Genomic DNA, 23,025 nt, shown 5'->3' with positions numbered 1-23,025 from the left:
TTGTTGGCAATAATAACTAAAAATGCTTGGAAATTTTTATGAGGAAAACAATTTAGTATTTAATAGTAGTACAACAAATAATATGTGAAATTTAGCTAGTACAGAAAAAATTCATTCCCTATGAAAAGTTTATTGCCATATCAACACATAAAATCATCGAGTTTTCAGACTGAATCCACCGGTAAATATGAAGTTGAACTTTCCATTGTACTTGTGAAACTAAATTATCAATTTATCATGTTATCACCAATGAAAATCCATCAGAAAGCATATCCAGATATTTCATCATAAGTTTCATTTGTAAAATGATTCTGAACATTTCATAACAATGAAAAAAATTAAAATTAGACTTAAACAAAATGTTCCATGTAATTGAAAAAAAACTGAGGAAATGTGTAGCTATTCATGCCATTTTATTTTTTTGAGGAAATTTACTCTGACAAAATACACATAACATATATCATTTCTAAGTTTATAATTTATTATTTCAACAGTATCTAAAGATACCATTCTTTGTATACATTATATAATTAAATTAAATACATTTACAAAGATATGTAACCATCATCACTACCCCCAACACTTTTACATCATTTCTGATATTAACTCTGTGCACCAATTCCTCCCCTTTATCCTGAGTAATATTTACTCTACTCTTGGTTTCTATTAATTTCCATATTCTAGATATCTTATAAAAGGATAATCATACAATAGTTGACCTTCTGTGTCTGACATATTTCACTTAGCATGTTTTCAAGAGCCATCTATATTGTAATATGTACCTGAATTTCTTTACATTTTATGGTTGAATAATCATCTCATTTTAATTTTAATTTTGATTCTCACCATTCTGAAGTTGCTTCAAAAAATGTAAAAATTTCTGCCTTCTTGCTTAATTACATATTATTAATTATTATATTAATATAATTTTCATTTAGACTAGAGGAGGCACTGACTGTTTTGATCCACACATTTCATAAAAGGGAAGAAGCTTCTGCTTCATTTCCCAGAAGGGAAGTTTCTTCCTAGCCCATCAATTTGTCTTGTTATTATGGATTAGAGCTGAAATTAGATTTAAGAGCTACATACATTTTAGGCTTCAATTTCTAAGCGATGATTCTAGATTGGCTTTAAAACTTAAACATTTTTTAAAATATAGCCTACAATTGTAAATATACCACCAATATAAATGCATTTTTATTATATTAATGAATGTGTGAATAAAATAATGTCTTATTTTATTGAGAATGGAGGAAGAACCTATTTTACCAAGTTAAATTTTATTTTTATTAGTCTTGGTACCATAAAACATTGATGAGGCCAAGGCAACTTCAGCTGGCTGACAAGGTCACAGCAGAAGGTCTGTCGCAGCAAGGCATGAGAAGGACAGCTGCGGTCCTCTTGGTAGTTTTAGGTTTGATTGGAAATACAAGCTGGAGCTTCCTGGTGGTCCTGCTAATGATTGCTGTATTCTGAATTTTACGGAAGAACACTTAGTCTCATAACCTCCAAAATGTCCATTGCCTTGTAGAATTTTAATCAAGCAGAATGTTAGTGTAGAAGAAAGAGTTAATGCCTTATGCAAGGTTGAGCTGTTTGTAGAAAAGAATTAAAAGGCAACAGGCTCTCTGGTATATACTTCCCACTAGAATAAAGATAGATGTTAATAAAGCTTTAATTCCCTATATGCTACAAATACTACAATGGTTAGGATGTCAAAACTGTAGAATAGATCTAAGAAAACCTTAAATATGTGCAATAAAGAAATTAAATAATTACAGAAAAAATTGCAAAAAGAGGATACATTTTAAAAAGGGTCTGCTTTGAACTTGGGGCTTCTAGTAAAGATTAGATTAGGAAGGTACTATTCTAGCCTATGTAGCCAATTTCTGCATAGTTCAGCAGCACTCAAGGCCTTGGCTTGTGTGGGCAGCCTGTTATCTTGCACCTGTCTGTGATTGTAACCCATGCTCTGAGTATGCCCTTGAAAATCAAAAAAAAATTGTAATTAGAAAAAATGGACAACAGGCTTTTCATTGTAAGAAAAAAAAAATCATTATGTGGCTTATAATATAAAAATAAAGTCTGGTGCTCAAAAGCCAGAGCCATGCCATCAGCCTTGCTGTGAGTGTCTCTCATTTCTTCGAGCACCGACACCTCTCACACCTTGGGGCCCCTGGCCTGGCTGGAGCTGGTCTCCGGCAAAACATACTATGTATTTAACTGAATTTTTTGCACAGAAAATTCACATTTACTGGAAAATTATTTTCATGCCTTAGAGAATGTTAAAATTGCAACTTGAAAAGGTAGGGTGAGTTATATCATGTAAAAAAAACAGGTTAGACATTTTTTTAACCTATTTAGTTAGCAGGTAACAGTAACTCTGAATGTGCTTAAACAACTGGATTTCAGAGAAAATGTAAAACTCTAGCATAGCTTTCTCTTAAGTAACACATACTACATATCTTTAATTTGTTGGCTTTTACATTATTTTGAGGAAAAAATACAGAATAATAGATACTCTTACAGTACACATAAAATAAAAGCTAAATAATATTCTTCCTTTTGATAAAAGATTAAGCCTTGTATTATTTATTTCAATGTCATCATATAATCATTCCCAACATTGGATTTAAAGCTCGAAGTTTTAGAGTCATATATCCACATTATTCATTTTCTATTGCTATCTCTTCCCTTCAAATGAAATTATTAACAATAGTACTCTTTTAATAACATTTCTTTGATTCACCTCCATTCCTTTTATTTTCTAGTCTTTTGCACCAATCTCTTATTTGGAACATTGTCTAACTGCCAAAATGGATCTTTGATTCTCTAACTGAAATAATCTTCCTACAGCATCAGTTACATCTCATTACTCCTCTGCTCAGCATCCCCTATGCCTCTCCATGGATTTCATCTCTTAAAGAAAGAACTCTCAATTTTTTCATCTTGGCCTAACTTTGAATTTTTCATATCTCTATGGAGAGCTAACCTTTTAGTTATCTTAGTTTTGTTTAGTTATACTCCTGGTTAGTCTTTTTAAAAACATTTTAAATGTTTAAATAAGGTGAACAAATTTCATATATACAAATTTAGGAGCATAGAGATACTTCCCACCCTAACTTCCCTCCCACTCATGCTCCCACCCTCCCTCATCCTTCCTTTGTTATTGTTTCTTTTAATTTTTACAATGTCATAGTTTTAGTTTATTTTATAACCATAAAATTAACCCTCCACTAAGTAAAGAATTCAACAAAAATAAAGAAAAAATGAAAAACAAAAACCATTGTTCCTCAACAATAGAAAGAAGAGCTATAATAATCCTCAAATCTCAAAATGTCAATTTCACTCCTATATATTGCATTTTTTGGTACTCTATAAGTTACTACAGATCAACGAAAACACATTATTTGTCTTTTGGGGGACTGGCTTTTTTCACTAAGTATAATGGTTTCCAGTTGCATCCATCTTGTTTCAAAAGACAAGATTTCATTTTTGTTTTACCACTGGGGAGGATTCCATTATGTATGTGTGTGTGTGTGTGTATATATATATATATATATATATATAAAAACTGGATAAAGAAATATATATATATATTTCTTCATCAAGGCATCAATTGATCAACCATTTGTGTTGATTCCATATCTTAGCTATTGTGAACTGAGTTGCAATAAACATAGTGTTACAGGTAACTTTTTTGTATGCTGATTTCATATTTCACTTGGGCAAATTCCCTGAAGTGGGATAGCTGATTCATATAATGGGTCTACTTTCAGCTTTCTGAGGTATCTCCAAGTTGTCTTCCACAATGGCTGTACTAGTCTGCATCCCCACCAACAGTGAATTTGGGTACCTTGTTCCCCCACATCTGCACAGCATTTTGTTGATTTCTGAATGAGAGCCATTCTAACTGGGGTTAGGTGAAACCACATTGTCATTTTGATTTGCACTTCCCTGATGTTTAGTGATCTTGAGCATTATTTTCATGTGCCTGTTGGCCAACTGAATTTCCTTTTTTGAAAAACATACGAGACATTGGCATAGGCAAAGATTTCTTGGAAAAGACTCTGAAAGCACAGGCAATCAAAGCCAAAATTGAGAAATGGGATCTGAGAAGCTTCTGCAATGCAAACTCTCAGCAAAATGGAGAGGCAACCACAGAACAGGAGAAATTATTTGCAAACTATGTAACTGATAAAGGATTAATAGAATCTATAAAGAGCTCAAGAAACTCAGTAATAACAAAACAATCCAGTTAAGAAGTAGGCAAAGGACTTGAATAGGTATTTTTTACTATAGGATCTATTTTGAGTTGATATTTGTATAAGATGTAAGGTAGGGGTATTGTTTAATGCTTCTGCACAGGGAGATCCTATTTTCCCTGCACCATTTGTTGAATAGATTTAAACAAGGTGGTAAATGACCTATACAATGAAAATCACAAAACATTTAAGAAACAGAAGAAGACAGAAAAATTAGAAAAATGTTCTATCTTCTTGGATTGCAAGAATTAGTATAAAAATGTATAAAAAGCAATTTACAGATTCAATGCAATCTCAATTAAAATACCAATGACATTCTTCTCAGATCTAGAAAAAATGATGATAAAATTCACATGGAAATACAAGAGACCCCAAATAGCTAAAGCAATTTTGAGCAACAAAAACAAAGCTGGAGGTATCACAATACCAGATTTCAAGGCATACTACAGGGCAGCTATAAACAGAACAGCCTGGTAATGGCACAAAAATAGATATGTAGACCAATGCAACAGATTAGAATCCGCAGAAATCAATCCACACATCCACATCCTAGCAAGTCATTTAAAAAAAAAAAAAAGGATTGTTTTACTGCTTAGAACTTATTCTAATCTTGTAAATCCAAATTTAAGAAGCTCAGAAAACCTTCTATTTTGTGTATTATATAATTTAAATCGCCTTGATATAGAATAGAAAAAATCAGGAAAAAATGTACCCATAAATAAAAATGCCTACATTTTACTTCTTATGACTCACTTATGGTTTCTTTAAGTATATTAGTGGGTATACTTTTAGGAAAATAAAGATATCTTAACATTTCTAATTTTGTCTTTCAACTCTGATATTTTATGATATAAAAATTTGGTGAATGTTACATCTTTATATTTTAATTAGTTTGACTTCTAATTCTCTCTTTAAAATAACACCTAAGTTATGGAGAAAGTAATGTAGAATCATTGTTAATTGATCACTGTTAAGAAATTTGCAGTGTTTCTAAAGTATATATACCAATGAACAATTCAAGGCAGAAGAGAATCAATTCCTAGAGTTGATTCTAGTGTGGCAGATTATCTTCAAAACTCGGTAAGTGACCTTGGAAAGAATTATGCACAAGACCTCTAGGAAGCAACAAGTACTGTCTTAAACCTAGAAAGACACTTACATTACAGAAAACTGTGTAAAATGGAAATGGAACTGTGGCAGTTAGGAAGGATCAAAGACTAATCAGAAACAAGCCATGTTTTGGTATAGCAGGCGATGAATGGCATAATCAGTCCACTTGACTGAGTTAAAGGATGCCTGGATATCCTTTAAAAAAACATTATTTCTGAATATATTGGTGAGAAAATTTCTGAAAGAGATTATTATTTGAATAGACAGACTGAGTAGGGATAACCCACTCCTTTAAGGGCCTGAATAAAACAAAAAGATGGAAAAGAGGAAAACATCGCTCTTTGTTGGTCTAGTGAGCCGGGACAGTGATTTTTCTCTGGCCCCCCGAGTTTTATACCAGCAGCTCTCCTGGGTCTCAGGCCTTTCAACTCAAAGAAGAACAAACACCACTAACTCCTTGGTCTTATCCTGCTATCTGCGGATCATGGGCTTCAGTCATTTCAGTCATCCAAGTCATTTCAGTCAATTACTTATGATAAATAAATAATAAATAAATAAATAAATAAATAAGTGTGTATTTCATATTGTTTCTGGTTCTCTGGATACCTCTAATGCAAGTCTGGAAGTGACATTAATTTGGTGAAATGTTAATAATAACATGAAGATGAGTGTGACAGCAATAGAATGAGAAAGGTCACTCTGAGAAAACTTTCAGATAAAAATCAGGATGAGTTAGAAGCACATTAGCGTGGCAAGATTTGTACTGAAGATAAGAGATAAATCCTTAAAACAAGAAAGCCATCCTTTTGAAGAGATTTGATAACATAAGTAAGTCAGTTGTGTGTTGTTTCAACATCTCTTCCAGATCCATAGTTTTCTCAACATGTACATGTAATTAATTTATCTGATGCATACAGCCTGTTCTTACCTTTGTTCACTTTAGATTGTGAGCCTAAAAGAGAACAGAGCTTATAGTATTTAAATTATCATACATGGACAATAAGTGCATGGAATATTTTTGTGCAAAAATGTGAAAATTATGGAACATGATTACATTTTGTAATAATACTGGATGTTGTCTTATATTCAAAGAGTATATATCGGCTTCTTAACTCAATAATCTTTTCCAGATTACCATTATTTTGTTCTTACATTCAAAACAATAGTAAAGAAGTAGCAAAGTAGTGAGGCCCTATAGATACAGCCTAAAAGAGTCAGGATTTGAGTGCTGGGTCAATAATTAGGCACAAGGATGACTTAGCAGTATATGCTTGTTTGTCTCAAACATTTTCATCAGCGAAACAATATATCCTGTGAAGTTATCAGAAAGGCAATCGACATATTTATAAAAGGTTTGAATTAATCTTATATATCTTAATAATTTCTTGACAACAAATTCATAGTTTTGGTAAGGAATAAGCAAATTAATAACAATATAATTGCAATTCTACTAGAATACATGGAAGTTACTTTTCCTGGATGTTTCTGCTTGTGCTTCCATTTTCATTTCAGTTATGTCAGAGGTATAAGGAACAAATAATGGTTTTCATCTGCCGGTGTCAAGACAGATCTTGGCTTTCTTTTCCTGATAACAAACATTTATTGATACTTTGTGTATCTAATAGAGGTACCTTCTGTTGATGTTCTGTAAATAAATTAGCAATATGTTTATCATTAGGACATAAACATGAGGTTTTTTTCTTTTTTTTTAACTTTTATTTAATGAATATAAATTTCCAAAGTACAGCTTATGGATTACAATGGCTTCCCCCCCATAACGTCCCTCCCACCCGCAGCCCTCCCCTTTCCCTCTCCCTCTCCCCTTCCATTAGATAATTACTATATTGATCTTGTTAAGCTGAATATTTTAGAATTTAGGTATTATTAATCTATGTAACAAACCTATATATTAGAAGCTATAATTATAAAATTAACTAATAATAGAATATTCATTTAAAAGGGTATAGGTGCACATACTATTATAAAACAATGTGCTCAAATATTCCTCCTCCATTGAACTAGGAAGCATTCTATTATAAGCTTTATTTAATAAATAAAACTCTTTGAAATGAGGTATTTTATCCCTATCTTTACTAATTTCATTCACTAAATGTACGTACTATGACTATTATATACAAGCACTATTAAAATATGAAATAAAACATTTATAATTTGCCTAACATCCTAGTAACAACAGTAATCCATATATCTTCAGGAATTATCTTTCTCTCATTCTTGATAGGGGCCAGTGCAGATAATTAATTTTTGATAATTTTTCTTTCTGACACTCCCTTTTTTAAAAAATTTATTTTATTTATTTGAAAGTCAGAGTTAAACAGAAGGAGAAGGAGAGGCAGAGAGAGAAAGAGAGAGGACTTTCATAGGCTGCTTCACTTCCCAACTGACTGCAACGGCTGGAGCTACGCCGATCCAAAGCCAGGAGCCAGGAGCTTCTTCCCTGTCTCTCACATGGCTGTAGGGGCCCAAGCACTTGGGCTGTCTTGTACTGCTTTCCCAGGCCATAGCAGAGAGCTGGATTGGAAGTGGGGCAGCTGGGACTCGAACCGGTGCCAATATGGGATGCCAGCTCTGCAGGCAGCGGCTTTACCTGCTAAGCCACAGTGCCAGCCCCAGATCCTTTTAAATTGTAATGACTAATACGTTTCACACTCTCTTTACTCCGTCAATTTTGCCTCTATATTTTTCTTATATCATCCAATAACTAAGGGTGGAAATTGAGTCAGTAATGATAGTTTTCCAATAAAGAAAAGTCCAGGACCAGATGACTTTAAGGAAGAAATAACACCAACACTTCTCAAACTATTCCAAACAATTCAAAGAGAGGGAATCCTTCCAAACTCATTCTATGAAGCCAGCATTACCTGAATTTTATAATCTGGCAAAGGTATAACAAAAAGAAAACTATAGGCCAATATCCATGATGAACATAAATGCAAAAATCCTCAGCACACTACTAGCAAATTGAATCTAATAGCAAATCAAAAAGATCATTCTGCCTAAGTGGGATTTATCCCAGGGAAGCAGCAATGATTCAACATATACAAAGCAAGAAATGTGACACATAACATCAACAAAATAAGGAGAAAATATGATATGATTAACTCATCAGATGTAGAGAAAGCATTTGATAAAATACAACATTCTTTCATAATGAAAATCTTCAACAAATTAGGTATAGAGATATTATACCTCAACACAATTAAGAGAAGTCATGACTAGCCCAAAACCAACATCATATTGAATGTAGAAAGACTGGAAGCATTTCTACTAAGACCTGGAACCAGACAAGGATGTCTATTCTCACTGCTTTTATTCAATATAGTTCTGAAAGTTTTAGCCAGATCTATTAGGGAAGAGAAAGAAATGAAGTGGATAGAAAATGGAAATGAGGAAGTAATTATCCCTTTCGCAGATGACATGATTATATACGTTTGGGGAACCAAAAGTCTCTATCAAGAGACAATCAGAATTGATAAGAGAATTTAGCAAAGTTGCAGGATACAAAGTGAACATGCAAATAAGAATCAGTACCATTTTTATGTACTCACAACGACATTTTTGAGAAAAAAACTTACATAACAACATCATTCACAATAGCTGCAAAAATATTAAATACCTTGTGATAAATTCAGTCAAGGACATGAAAGAGCTCTCTAATGAGAGTTACAAAAGAAACAAATAAATGGAGACACAAAAAATGGGAAAGTTGCCCATGTTTGTGGATTAGAAGAATGAATATTATGAAAATATCTATGCTACACAAAACACCTTAAAGATTCAATACAATCCCCATCAAAATACCAATGATATCCCTCACAGAACTAGGAAAAACAATACTAAAAATCACATAGGAAACACACACAAAAAACAAACATCCAAAGCAATTTCACATAAAAAATAATAATGCTAGAGCTATCATGATATCAGATTTCAAGACATGCTAAAAGGCTATTACAACCAAAACAGCATTGTACTAGCCTAAAAATGGCCACATAGGCCAATAGAACATAGTACAAACCCCAGAAATAAAGCCACACAACCACATCCGAAATATCTTTGAGAAATTTGCTAAAGCCCTTCCTTGGAGAAAGGACAGTCTCTTTAACAAATAGTGTCTGGAAAATTGGATTTCCACTTGCAAAAGTTTGAAGCGAGGCCCTTACCTGGAGCAGAAGTGACACAACAGATGTTTTTTTGCTCACATACATTGCGGCCTAGCTGCTGACTCCCCTTTTAAGCATGAAGCAATGGCCAGGTCTGCAACTTCACCATATGCCTCTGGATTCTCCTTCAACTTCTCTGCTTCCTGGGACACAGGAATGTGTGTATGTTCAGCTCCATGCAAAAGGATCTTAGTTTCCATGATACACACACACACACACACACACATAAACTTTAATGTAAAAAGAACTGAAACAGGGCCCGGCGCCATGGCTCACTTGGCTATTCCTCCAAGGCCTACAGTGCCGGCATCCCATATGGGTACCGGGTTCTAGTCCCCGTGGCTCCTCTTCCAGTCCAGCTCACTGCTGTGGCCCGGGAGGGGAGTGGAGGATGGCCCAAGTGCTTGGGCTCCTGCACTCGCATAAGAGACCAGGAGGAAGCAGCTGGCTCCTGGCTTCAGATTGGCATAGCTCCAGCCGTAGCAGCCATTTGAGGGTAAACCAATGGAAGGAAGACCTTTATCTCTGTCTCTTTCTCTCACTATCTCTATCTGTCAAAAAAAAAAAAAAAAAAAAAAAAAAAAAAAAAAAAAGAACAGCTCTGTCTAAGTGTGCCCAGGTCTTGCTCCTGAATTCTGATATCCCTACTCCAAACACAGTGTGCTGCCATTTTTACATTCTCATTGCTTTATCTGTGGACTTCAAGTTTCAGCATCACATGCAAAGTAAAATGTCCTGCAAAGAAACACAAACTGATGCAGGTGACAGTCCAATTAGGAACTACAATTTATGCTTATAAGTGACAGCTAATTCTTCCTTTGCACTTACTTTCTCTTCACAAGTCTTTCCAATGGACTTGGTACTGCAGTATCAAATGTGAAGATGAGAGCCATGCAGGCACTGCTTAACTAATTCTACGATTGTATATAAAGTGCCTGTAACAAATCCTCCATATAATATATTTATAACATCATTCAACTTCTGTGATTGAACCTCGAGGGGAAGATAGTCAATCATGTCTCAGTACTCTTAAAAACATGAATGAGAAGTACCAGACATCTGAAGGTAGATGTTCTGATCAAGTTGAAACAGGGAGAGTTTTAAAATAACTTAAAGGTTGTACAACCATACAAAAACCTATTCCTTAGGCATTCGAATCGGACAAGCCTACTAACTAGAAATATTGAATTAGAGGCTCTGGGTTGTGGAGCTGAAGCTCAGCTGAGGGAGCAAAGGAAGAGAAGGAACTTGGCTGAAGACAGGAAGACTAAGTGAAATAACAGACAGGAGAGTGAACAATCTCCCTCCAGTCCCATGCCCTGAGCATTCCCCCCAAATCTTGACTGCCAAGTTTTGTAACTGAAACACCAACCTGTAATTAGTCAAAAGAGTTAAGATGTTTCTTTGAGAGGAATAGGCAACATGAACACTGAGAAAACTGACACTTAGAATTTTAGAATTTCCTCACCCTTAAATGTGACTGGATATTCAAAGATCAGCAGACAATAAAGAAATCCTCTCATTTAATAGGTATTTTGCCTATTAGAGTAAAGGTTTAGGTGCATGTGACAAACAAAAAAAAATAACAATGTTTTACCCAACAAGGTACTGATTTCTTTCTCACATAAAAGTTTGAATTGGGCCGGCGCCACGGCTCACTAGGCTAATCCTCCACCTAGCGGCGCCGGTACACCGGGTTCTACTCCCGGTCGGGGCGCCGGATTCTTTCCCAGTTGCCCCTCTTCCAGGCCAGCTCTCTGCTGTGGCCAGGGAGTGCAGTGGAGGATGGCCCAAGTGCTTGGGCCCTGCACCCAATGGGAGACCAGGAAAAGCACCTGGCTCCTGCCATCGGATCAGCGCGGTGCACTGGCCGCAGAGCACTGGCCGCAGCGGCCATTGGAGGGTGAACCAACGGCAAAGGAAGACCTTTCTCTCTGTCTCTCTCTCTCACTATCCACTCTGTCTGTCAAAAAAAAAAAAAAAAAAAGTTTGAACTGATGAGGTGATTTGTTCAGCAAAGTTGGAAAGGTCAAAGGCTCCTCGTATGTAATACTCTGTTCTCCCTGGGGCATTGCTCTGATATTGACTGCACTCCAGGTATTGGAAATCATGGGAAGAAACAAAAGATCATGCTTCTTCCACTTAAGAGCTTGTCCCTGAAACTGCTCACATCTCTTCTGCTTCCATCACCACAAAATTAGTCATAGTGCTAAACATAGTTACAAGGGAGGCTATGGTAATAAGTTTTCAGTGTAGCAGCCACATACTCCACCAAAACTTAAGGGACCTAGGGAGAAAATGGGAAATCCATCCATTGGCTCTTTTGTATATTTATTATCTATAGAAACCCTCTTCTTAAGAGAAGAAAATCCTAAATACAACCCCACTGGTGCACCCACAACACAATACAGGATTTCTGTGTTATAAATAAAGTGCAATTTACCATTCAATATGCTATTATACAGGATAAAGTTGAAATTGACTATATAATTTAAATTTCATGTTTGGAAAATAAAAGAATGAGATGTCCCACAGAAATTTTCAGTCCTACTAGACAGGAACCACAGCAAAATATTCCTTGTCAGTGCAGAAATTTCCTAGATTAGTTCACCAGCATTTGAAGGTAGTTGACATTGCTGAGTGAAATTCCACTTGTGCAATTTGGGGATCCTTTAGAAATGAGCTGGTCACAGCTGCTGTCCATCAGCCTTATAGTTTCTGTATTAATAATTGCTTCAAAAAGTTTATGTAATTAAGTCACTTTTCTTCTTATCAATTCTGTATTGGACTAAACAGGCTACATTCTGCTGAGGACAGAGGTCCTGCATGGGGAATTAGTGCACAGTGACTCCTGTTGTTAATTTAACAATCAACACTCTTATATATGATGTCAGTCACCACATGAGGCTCTTGACATGAGCTGCCTAGGCTATGGAAGACTTTTGAATCCACAAACTCCATCAGTATTTAGACAAGGCAATAAACAAAGTAAAAGTTCTCCCTTCCATTTAGAAAAAAGTCCATCCTTCTTTGAAGGTCACTTCTTTCCATTGGGATCTCACTCACAGAGATTCTTCATGTAGAATATTTTTTTGCCACAGTGTCTTGGCTTTCCATGCCTGAAATGCTCTCACGGTCTTTTCAGCCAGACCAGAAAACCTTAAGGGTTGATTCTGAGGTCAGAGTGTTACTTAAAGTAATTGTCATTCTATGAGTCTGTGTGTGGACTGCTTCCTATGTTGGAACATTCTCTCCTTTTTAATTTTATCTATTATAATTACCTGATACTTGATTTTATTGATATGGTCACTGTAACACTTAATCCTATCTATATGGTCATTTTAACACATAATATGATCACTTCTTTTTTTTTTTTTTTTTTTTTTTTTTTTGACAGGCAGAGTGGACAGTGAGAGAGAGAGACAGAGAGAAAGGTCTTCCTTTGCCGTTGGTTCACCCTCCAATGGCCGCCGCGGCCAGAGCGCTGTGGCCGGCGCACCGCGCTGATCCGATGGCAGGAGCCAGGTACTTATCCTGGTCTCCCATGGGGTGCAGGGCCCAATCACTTGGACCATCCTCCACTGCACTCCCTGGCCACAGCAGAGAGCTGTCCTGGAAGAGGGGCAACCAGGACAGAATCCGGCGCCCCGACCGGGACTAGAACCCAGTATGCCGGCGCCGCAAGGCAGAGGATTAGCCTAGTGAGCCATGGCGCTGGCAATATGATCACTTTTACATTTAAGATAACTTTTATCACCCAGCTTGATGGGACTTGGGGTCCCATGGCAAGTTTTTAAACTGCACCCTTAGAAGTTAGTCCTTATGAATGTATGCAGAACTATACAGCTTTATAGTTATAAAATTCCTCCTCCCTCACTAATTTCACTCATTTCTTACTGAGATCCATCCTCAATTGACTGTATACGCATGTGATTAACCTTATGTTAAGTAATGAGTTCAACAAATAGTATGAAGAGAAATAAATGAAAAATTAAAAAGCACACAAATCTTTTCCTTGACAGTCAAGGCAAGGGCAGCTCAGATCATTCCTTCTCATAGTGTCAATTTCACTTCTGCAGATTTCGTTTTAGGTGCTCTATTCATTCTCACAGATCATGGAGAACATATGGTATTTATCCCTTTGGGACTGGCTTATTTCAGTAAGTATGATGTTTTCCAGATTTATACATTTTGTTGCAAATGACTGGATTTCATTTTTTTTTACTGCTGTGTATTATTCCATAGTGTACATATTCCATAATTTCTTTATCCATTCTTCGTTTGGTGGGCATTTAGGTTGGTTCCATATCTTAGCTATTGTGAATTGAGCTGCAATAAACACGGAGGTGCAGATAACTCTTTTATTTACTGATTTATTTCCTCCAAAGTGGCTTTACTAGTCTACAATCCCACCAAGCATGGATTAGGGTACCTTTTTTTCCCAAATCCTTGCCAGCATTTGTTGTTTGTTGATTTCTGGATGAAAACCTTCCTAATCAGGGTGAGGTGAAACCTCATTGTGGTTTTGATTTGCATTTCCCTGACAGCTAGTGATCCCGAACATTTTTTCATGTGTCTGTTGGCCATTTGGATTTCCTCTTTTGGAAATGTCTGTTTAAGTCCTTGACCAATCTCTTAAGTGGGTTGTTTGTTTTGTTGTTGTGGAGTTTCTTGATCTCTTTGTGTATTCTGGTTATTAATTCTTTATCAGTTGCATAGTTTGTAAATATTTTTTCCAATTCTGTCAGTTGCCTCTTCACTTGCCTGAGTGTTTCATTTGCAATACAGAAACTACTCAATTTTATGTACTCTCATTTGTTAATGTTGGCGCTGACTGCCTGTGCCTCTGGGGTTTATTCCAAGAACTCTTTGCCTATACCAATGTCTTGCAGGGTTTCCCCAACGTTCTCTAAAAACTTGATTGTGTCATATTGTAGATTTAGATCTTTAATCCAATGTGAGTGGATCTTTATGTGAGGTGTAAGGTAAGGATCTTACTTCATACTTCTGCATAAGGAAATGCAGTTGTCCCAGCACTATTTGTAGAAGAGATTTTCCTTGCTTCAGGGATTGGTTTTAGCTCCTTGGTCAAATATAAGTTGGTTGTAGATGCTTGGATTGATTTCTGGCAATTCTATTCCATTCCCTTGGTCTATCCACCAGATAACCCACATTTTCATTACTGGCCCCTGATCTCTGCCATCTCCCTCTCCTATGTGCACAATAGCCTTGAGTGGGATTTCAGCCCTACTCACCTGATCTTTGCACTATGCTGAATAACAATTACTGATTGAGAAATCTATTTAACTCAGTTAATGAAACAGAATCAGTTGTCTTTCATTTTCTTTTCTTTTCTTTTTAGAAGTATGTTGAAAGTTCTGTAGCCAAATGCACTCAAGTGTAAAGTTGTGCATAGAATCAGCCAAACTGTAATATGAAGTTTTAATAAAGTATGGAATAAACAGTACGACTCCATACATTTTTGAAAATTTATTTAAGATCAACAACTTTTATGTTTTTCACATATACAGATTTAGAAACATAGTGACACTTGCCACTCTACCCTCTCTCCTGTCCATGCTCCAGCCCTTCCTCCTCCTTTCTCACTCATTCCCTCTCTTAATTTTTATAATGATCTACATCTATATTACTATACTCAGGAGATGAAAACTACACAAAATAATGAGTGCAACAAATAGTAAGAAGAAAAAACCCTGTTCCTCAACAGTAGAGACAAGGGCTACAAACAATCACGGGATCTCAAAATGTCAATTACATTCCTATACATTACATTTTTGGTACTCTATTAGTTACCACAAATCAGGGAATAAAGGACAATATGGATCAAAAGAATGTCACCACCCTCCCCCATGGGAGATCACTCATGGTCTCTCTAGCTACCTGTGGGGAGCAACTCGGACTAGACTAAGTTACTGGAATTAAGACTTATTCTATGCATCTGCTCTCCCACAATATGGCGCTGAGAAGGGAAACAGCTTCTACACAGCTGCCTCCAGTTCAACCAATAAACTGTAGGACCTACTCCTGATTGGAGGAGAGCAGCGTACTCGGCATGTGGGTAGCAGAGTTGGGATTTGTGGAAGAGGACTATAAAGGAGGAGAGAGACAACATGCACCAGGAACATCTAAGGGGAACATCTAAGAGGAACACCTGTGCAGCCCCTGAGAGAGCCGGCCAGCGGTGTGCCGCTCCCCTGCGGAAGTGGGGAAAGTGGCCAGGGGGAACCGCCCTTCCATGGAGGTGGAAGGGACGGCAGCCAACCAGGGAAGAACCAGCAGCAAACCCGGGGAGGGCCGAGCAGACAAAAGAACAGCGCAGGGTCCTGTGTCGTTCCTCCACGAAGACGGGGAGCAACAGCTACCTGCAAAGCTAGATAAGCAAAAGTTCTCCAAGGTTTCTGAAGAGCCTCTGGTGCCAAGTTTCTAGGCAATCAGAACAGATAAAAGCCCAGAACTATGCTTGCCCTATGCACAGTCTCTTAGGAGACTGTTGCCACCTATTTGCTTCAATAAAGCAAACTGTGTCTGCTAAGGTCGGTGTCTTTTCTGAGGGTATGAAAAGATATAACCTTGAGTTATTTATACTTAACAGGAAAAACACATGGTATTTGTATTTTTGGAACTGGCATATTTCACTAAGTATAATGGTTTCTAGTTGCATCCATTTTGTTGCAAAAGACAGGATTTCATTCTTTTTTATGGCCCAATAGTATTCCTCTCTCTCTCTCTCTCTCTCTCTCTCTCTCTTTCATTGTGTGTGTATATATACCACAATTTCTTTATCCAGTCATCAGTTGATGAACCTCTGTGTTGACTCCATATCTTAGGGTTGGGAATTGAGCTGAAATCAACATGGGAAAACAGATAACTCTTTTGTATGCTGATTTCATTTCCCTTGAGCAAATTCCCAGGAGTGGGATTGCTGGGTCATTTGAGATATCTATTTTAAGCTTTCAAGTAGTCTTCATGCTGTCTTCTACAATGGCTGTACTAGTATACATTTCCAGCAACAATGGATTAGGGTATCTTTTTCCCCACATCAATGCCAGCATTTATTACTTTTTGATTTCTGAATGAGAACCATTCTAACTGGGGTGAGGTGAAACCTCATTGTGTGGTTGATTTGCATTTCCCTTATGACTAGTGATCCTGAGCATTCTTTCATGTGTCTGTTGGCCATTTGAACTTCCTTTTTGGAAAGTGCTTATTCAAGTCCCTTGCCCATTTCTTAACTTGATCATTTGTTTTGTTGTTGGTCAGCTTCTTGAGCTCTTTATAGATTCAGGATATTAATCCTTTATAAGTTGCATAATTTACAAATATTTTCTCCCATACTGTCAGTTGCCTCTTTACTTTGCTGAGTGTATCACTTCAAAAGCTTCTTAATTTGATGATATCTCATTTGTCTATTTTTGCTTTTATTTCCTGTGCTTCTGGGGTCCTTTTAAAGAAGTCTTCTCCTATGCCAAGTCACAAGTTCTCCTCCAGTAGTTTGATTGTATCAAGTAGCAGATTTGTATTCTTGATCCATTTTGAGTTGATTTTTGTATAAGGAGTAAGGTAGGACATTTATTTCATACTTCTGTATGTGGAGATCCAATTTTCCCATTGCCATTTGTTAAAGAGACTGTCCTTTCTTCAAAGATTGATTTTAGCTCCATTGTCAAAGATTAGTTGGTCATAAATGCATGGATTGATTTCTGGAGTTTCTATTCTGTTCCATTGGTCTACATGTCTATTTTTGTGCCAGTACCACACTGTTTTGATCATAACTGCCCTATAGTATGTCTTGAAATCTGGCATTGTTAGGCTTCCAGCTTTGTTTTGGTAGTTCAAGATTTGTTTTGCTATTTGGGGTCTCTGGTGTTTCCATATGGATTTTAGCATCACTTTTTTCTATATCTGTGAAGAATATCATTGGTATTTTGATTAGGATCACAATGAATCTCTAAATTCCTTTTGGTAATATTGACATTTTGATTATATTAATTCTTCCAAACTACAATTGTGTCATCTATTTTTTGTATTATCTATTTCATATTGAATGTCTCATAATTGACATTGTAGAGATCTTTCATATACTTGGTTAAGTTAATTCCATGGTACTTGAAAATTTTTGTAGCAATTGTGAATAGGAATGATCTTTGTCAACAATGCCATTGTCTGAATATAGAAAAGCTATTGAGGCTGGCGCCGCGGCTCACTAGGCTAATCCTCCGCCTAGCGGCGCCGGCACACCAGGTTCTAGTCCCGGTCGGGGCGCCGGATTCTGTCCCGGTTGCCCCTCTTCCAGGCCAGCCCTCTGCTGTGGCCCGGGAGTGCAGTGGAGGATGGCCCAGGTGCTTGGGCCCTACACCCCATGGGAGACCAGGAAAAGCACCTGGCTCCTGGCTCCTGCCATCGGATCAGCGCGGTGCGCCGGCTGCAGCGCGCTGGCCGCGGCGGCCATTGGAGGGTGAACCAACGGCAAAGGAAGACCTTTCTCTCTGTCTCTCTCTCTCACTGTCCACTCTGCCTGTCAAAAAAAAAAAAAAAAAAAAGCTATTGATTTCTTCTCTGCACTTATTGAGATAATCATATCATCATTTTTATTCTTCAATTTGTTAATGTGATGTATCATAATTATTAAGTTCCTAATTTTGGATCATTCTTGTTACCTAAGATAAATCCCACTGGTTCCAGGTTAATGGTTTTTCTGATGTGTCATTGAATTCAATTAGCTATTATTTTGTTGAGGATTTTTGCATCTATGTTCATCAGCAGTATTTCTTTGTTGTATCTTTTCTGGTTTTAGAACTAAGGTGATTTTGGCCTCCTAGAAGTCATTTGGGAGGACTTCCTCCTTTCAATTGTTTTGAAAAGCTTGAGAAGAATTGGCATTAAGTTCTTCTTTAAATGTCTGGTGGAGTTAAAAAGTGAAGCTATCTGGTCCTGGAATTTTCTTTGTTTGGAGAGTCATTATTACTGATTCAGTCTCTGTCTTGGTTATTGTTCTGTTCAGGTTTTCTATGTCTTCATGACTCAATTTTAGTAGTTTGTATGTGTCTAGAAATATACCCATATCTTCTAGATTTTCCAATTTATTGGCATATAGCTTTGTGTAGTAATTCCTGATGATTCTTTTTATTTCTGTGGTATCCATTGTTAAATCTCCTTTTTGATTTTTGATTTTTTTGGTTGGTTGGGCCAATGGTGTATCAATTTTGTTTATTTTTTCAAAAAATAGACAGCTCTTCATTTCACTTATCTTCTGTATCTTTTTTGTTTCAATTTTGTTTCTTCTCTAATTTTAATTATTCATTTTTCTTACTAATTTTAGGGTTTGGTTCTTTTCTTATTTTTCTAGGTCCTTGAGATGCATTCATAGCTCATTTATTTGATGTCTTTCCAATTTATTGTTGTAGGCACCAATTACTACAAGCTTCCCTCTTAACACTGCTTTTACTATTCCCAAAACTTTTGATATGTTGTATGCCATCTACATTCATTTCCTGAATTTTTTTAATTTCCCTTTTGATTTCATACAGGAGCATGTCTAATGTTCATTCAGGATGTTGTTCAGTATCAATGTGTTTGCCTATTGTCTTGAAATCCTTCAGTTTTATATCTTTCAGCTTCATTTCATTGTAGTCAGAAATTTCCAGTGCCAACTTCTCTCCAACTCTCCCTGAGATTGTATTTCCTCCAATCATCTTTTGCTATCTTCCTGTCATCTAAAGCAGTATGTCTTTTCTCTATTCAATCATTTTGAAATCTTCTCATTTTCTTTTTACATTTGAGACTCCAAATTATTCAGATCTCTCAGTGAGCTCATACTGCAAATTATAATTCAGAAAGTACTTTGAAAATAGGTTGAACTATATTTACTATCTTAAAATATTAATTATACATTATCGAAATTATCTTAATCTCATACAGTTCATTATCTTTTTCCAACAACAGGCAACAGTTTTGTTACAGATTATTTCCTAGCATACTATTATACTAATCTTTTTTATTCTCACCTCTCCATTATTTCCAATAAACCAAAGCTATACAGCTAAAGTTCTAGATACACAGCTCCTCTCTTATGATTTCTGAAATATGAAGGGGAAACCTCAAGAAAGAGCTGAAAGAATGTAAAGTGATTTGGCAGAAATGTCTAAGGAATGTAAAATTGTACTTGACACTTTTTCCTCAAAAAAAAAAAAAAAACATTAAATCAAATAAAACACTTTGTACAGAATTTAGTCCAAGTAATAAGATCAAACATAGTTCCAAAGGTCCGATTTAAATGCATCCCAAATATATATTTTGCCCAAGTATTTAAGACTGACTGTAGTGAGGGTGGAAGATGATAGTATTATCCGGTGCAATGGCTCTCAACAGGGACAGCACTGCTTTTGCCTTCCTTTGCAGGTGTCATTTGGCAATGTCCATAAACATTTTGCTGGTCACAACAGGAGGTGAAGAGCTGCTACTGATATCTAGTGAGTAATAGCAGGGAATCTGCTAAACATCCCCTCTCTGCCACACCCACAACAAAGTATTATTGAGTCAAAAATGTTAATAGTGCTGAAGATGAGAAACTGTGGTCTAGACCATTGGCTGAAAGCGAATAAACCTATAAGTTAGAGTTATAAAACCATACACAAGGCATCTATAATCTCTACATTGGCCAAATAGACATAACGCAGACTTCTCAGTGCAGCAGAGCTTGCAAACAGAAGCAGAAGTTGGCAATCCAGTTTTCAGCATGGGGATACAAAAAGTAGAGAGCCAGCAATATTGTTTGAAGAGATTTGCATTACAGGTTCTACAGAAGCTTGTGGACATGACAAGTGGTACTATTCCCAGAATCAGCCAGTTTCCTTCAACATTAATACATGAATCGGATTGATTAAGTGAGGGGGCCCTGAATTAGTACAAAACTCTATCACTACAAAAAAGTAAAACAACCCAAGAATATGATCCACCAATGCTAGGTCAGTTACTTACTAGAGACTGATTAGTAAAGTAATAAAAGAAGAAAAAACAATTATTTTGATGGATAGATGAACTCCAGAGTATATATACTAATTTAGTTATTTAATTTTCATTACGCTTATGAAACCTGGAATTTAATACAATGCATATTTCTTTGGGGAGTTTCATTTTTAATTAGATATGACTTGGGCTCACTCTTTCCCACTGCTGAAATAATATACAAACTCAGTGGGTGTGTGTGTACTCACATATAAGCAGGCTCCTGCAATTGTAGACATAATTTCTATTTCTTCACATACACAGCCGATGGGTCTTCAGAGAAACAGAATTAAATAAAACAAAACAAAGGGCCATAAGAAATTGTTGCAACTGAATTTATGTATTAAATTAAATATTTTTCTCCTAACTTCAAAAGTTTGGTTTCAATTTTGTTTGCCTGATTTTAAATCTCCCTTTATATGAAAATTAATCTAATTTTGAGTTAGAATTCAAGAAACAGCATACAGATGATAATGTTAGATATAATCTATTGTTTATAAAGTACTTTTTTAGAGACTAAGAAAACTCTTCACCAAGTGCAATTTGTTTATTTTTATAGAATCTTGCCCTGATGGTAAAGTGTCCAGCTAAAGTTATTTTTCAATAATGATTTTAAGCATTTTCAGAACTAAACACAGTCTCTCAGATTTTTAAAAGAAGACTCTTATAAAAGAAAAATAAGATGAAATTTAAAGAGAAATAAAATATCATCAATCTCTAAAACATAATTTGATTTAGTAACACATTGTAGGGTTTTATATAATTAGGTATCATTTATATACTTTTTAGAAAAAAAAAACAAAGCATAAACACAGAGATATGTTTAAAAGGTCAAAATATATAGCAAAATATTAAGGATGCATGCCTGTAAATGGGGAAGAAAGGAACTGAGAGGGAAATATACCAGATGTGACTGAAGAAAATGGAATGCCATCTTCATTTATAATGCTTTATTTTTCTTGATAAAATAATATTTAAACACATTATTATTAGAGGTTAGTAATGGATAACTCTGTGAAGTGTACAGTTGCATATAATATTATTTTGTGAATTCATTGTCTTTTTAATTTCACAAAATAAAAAAAAATAATTAAAAATGAAGCTGAGGAGTGGAAATTTGGTCCAGGAATTAAGCCCTTGATTAGGACATCCATGTGTCATATCAGAATGCCTGGGTTTGATACTCAGTTCCAACTCCTGATTGTGGCTTCCTGCTAATGCAGATCGCGGGAAACAGCAGTGATGCTTCACATAAATGTGTTGCTACTACCCACACGAAAAACATTGACTGAGCTCCTAGCTTTTGGCCTAGCCATTTCTGGCATTTGGAGAGTGAACCAGCATATGAGATATTAGCCCCCTCCCTGACCATCACCCTTCAAATTAAAATATAAGAATAAAAGATGAAGCAGGAGAAGAGTTATGTATAGATGTAAATATTCAAAAAAAAGATGTAAATATTCAGAAATCAAAGAAAAAGTCCTAGCATACTTGAAGGCTCACAAGTGGTTGTGGATAAACTATAGAGTATAAAAGAGAGATGCAGAGAAGAGCAAGAATTGAAGCAATAGAAATAAGCCATATATAAAAGCAAAATAGTTAACAAGAAGTAGTTCTTGTGAACTATGGCAAAAAAATTTCCTTTTAAAAACAGAAAGCACAAAAAATATGTATTATGATGTTTACACAAGAAGCAAAATGTAAGCAGTCTAGAAAAAATAAGTCAAGGCTGATAAACATAACAGGCTATTGCTATATTTCAAGAAATGAATAATTAAGTGCTTAACCAAAAGGTTGGCAGAGTATAGTGAAGTAAGAAATTGGTTTAATTGACAAGAGTTAGAATTTACAGGTGGACAAGGTGAAATCATCCAGAATGTCTTTTGTTTCAGGCGTGGGCATCTCAATGAACAAAGAAATCAAGGAACACTAAGAAACATAAAAACGCTTAATGGTTTGGTGCAAAATATTACTTTTTCTTACATTTGAGAGTGCTAATATTTTTTTCTCATTGTTCTCAATGTTATTGCATTCCTTTCCTTTATGATAGTTCCCTTTTATGCAATTGTTAATTATACCATCTGCAAACCTCTAACACTCTTAGAACAGATTTGTCAAATTATTGTTGATTTTGTACTTATTTCAGAAGTGGTGGAGAAGAGTGAGAGGCAGTGCTCCCATCCTCTGGTTCACTATCCAAATGCTTGGGATCCAAGAACTCAATCCAGGTCTCCCTTCTGTGTGGCAGGAACACCATCACTTGAACTATCATGGCTGCCTCCAAAGAAAGCAGGAAGCCAGATTCAAGAGCAGAGCTGGACATCAAATCCAAGCACTCTGATATGGGAGGCAATCATCATCTCCAGCACTCTAAATAACAGGACAAAGGTTCACTTCTAACAGATTTCTTGATGTTTAACTCCCAAAGCTCTCAAGACAGG

The sequence above is a fragment of the Oryctolagus cuniculus genome, chromosome 6 (genome assembly GCF_964237555.1).
Source record: "Oryctolagus cuniculus chromosome 6, mOryCun1.1, whole genome shotgun sequence".
Lineage (NCBI taxonomy): Eukaryota > Metazoa > Chordata > Mammalia > Lagomorpha > Leporidae > Oryctolagus > Oryctolagus cuniculus.
Note: the sequence above shows the minus strand (reverse complement) of the source record.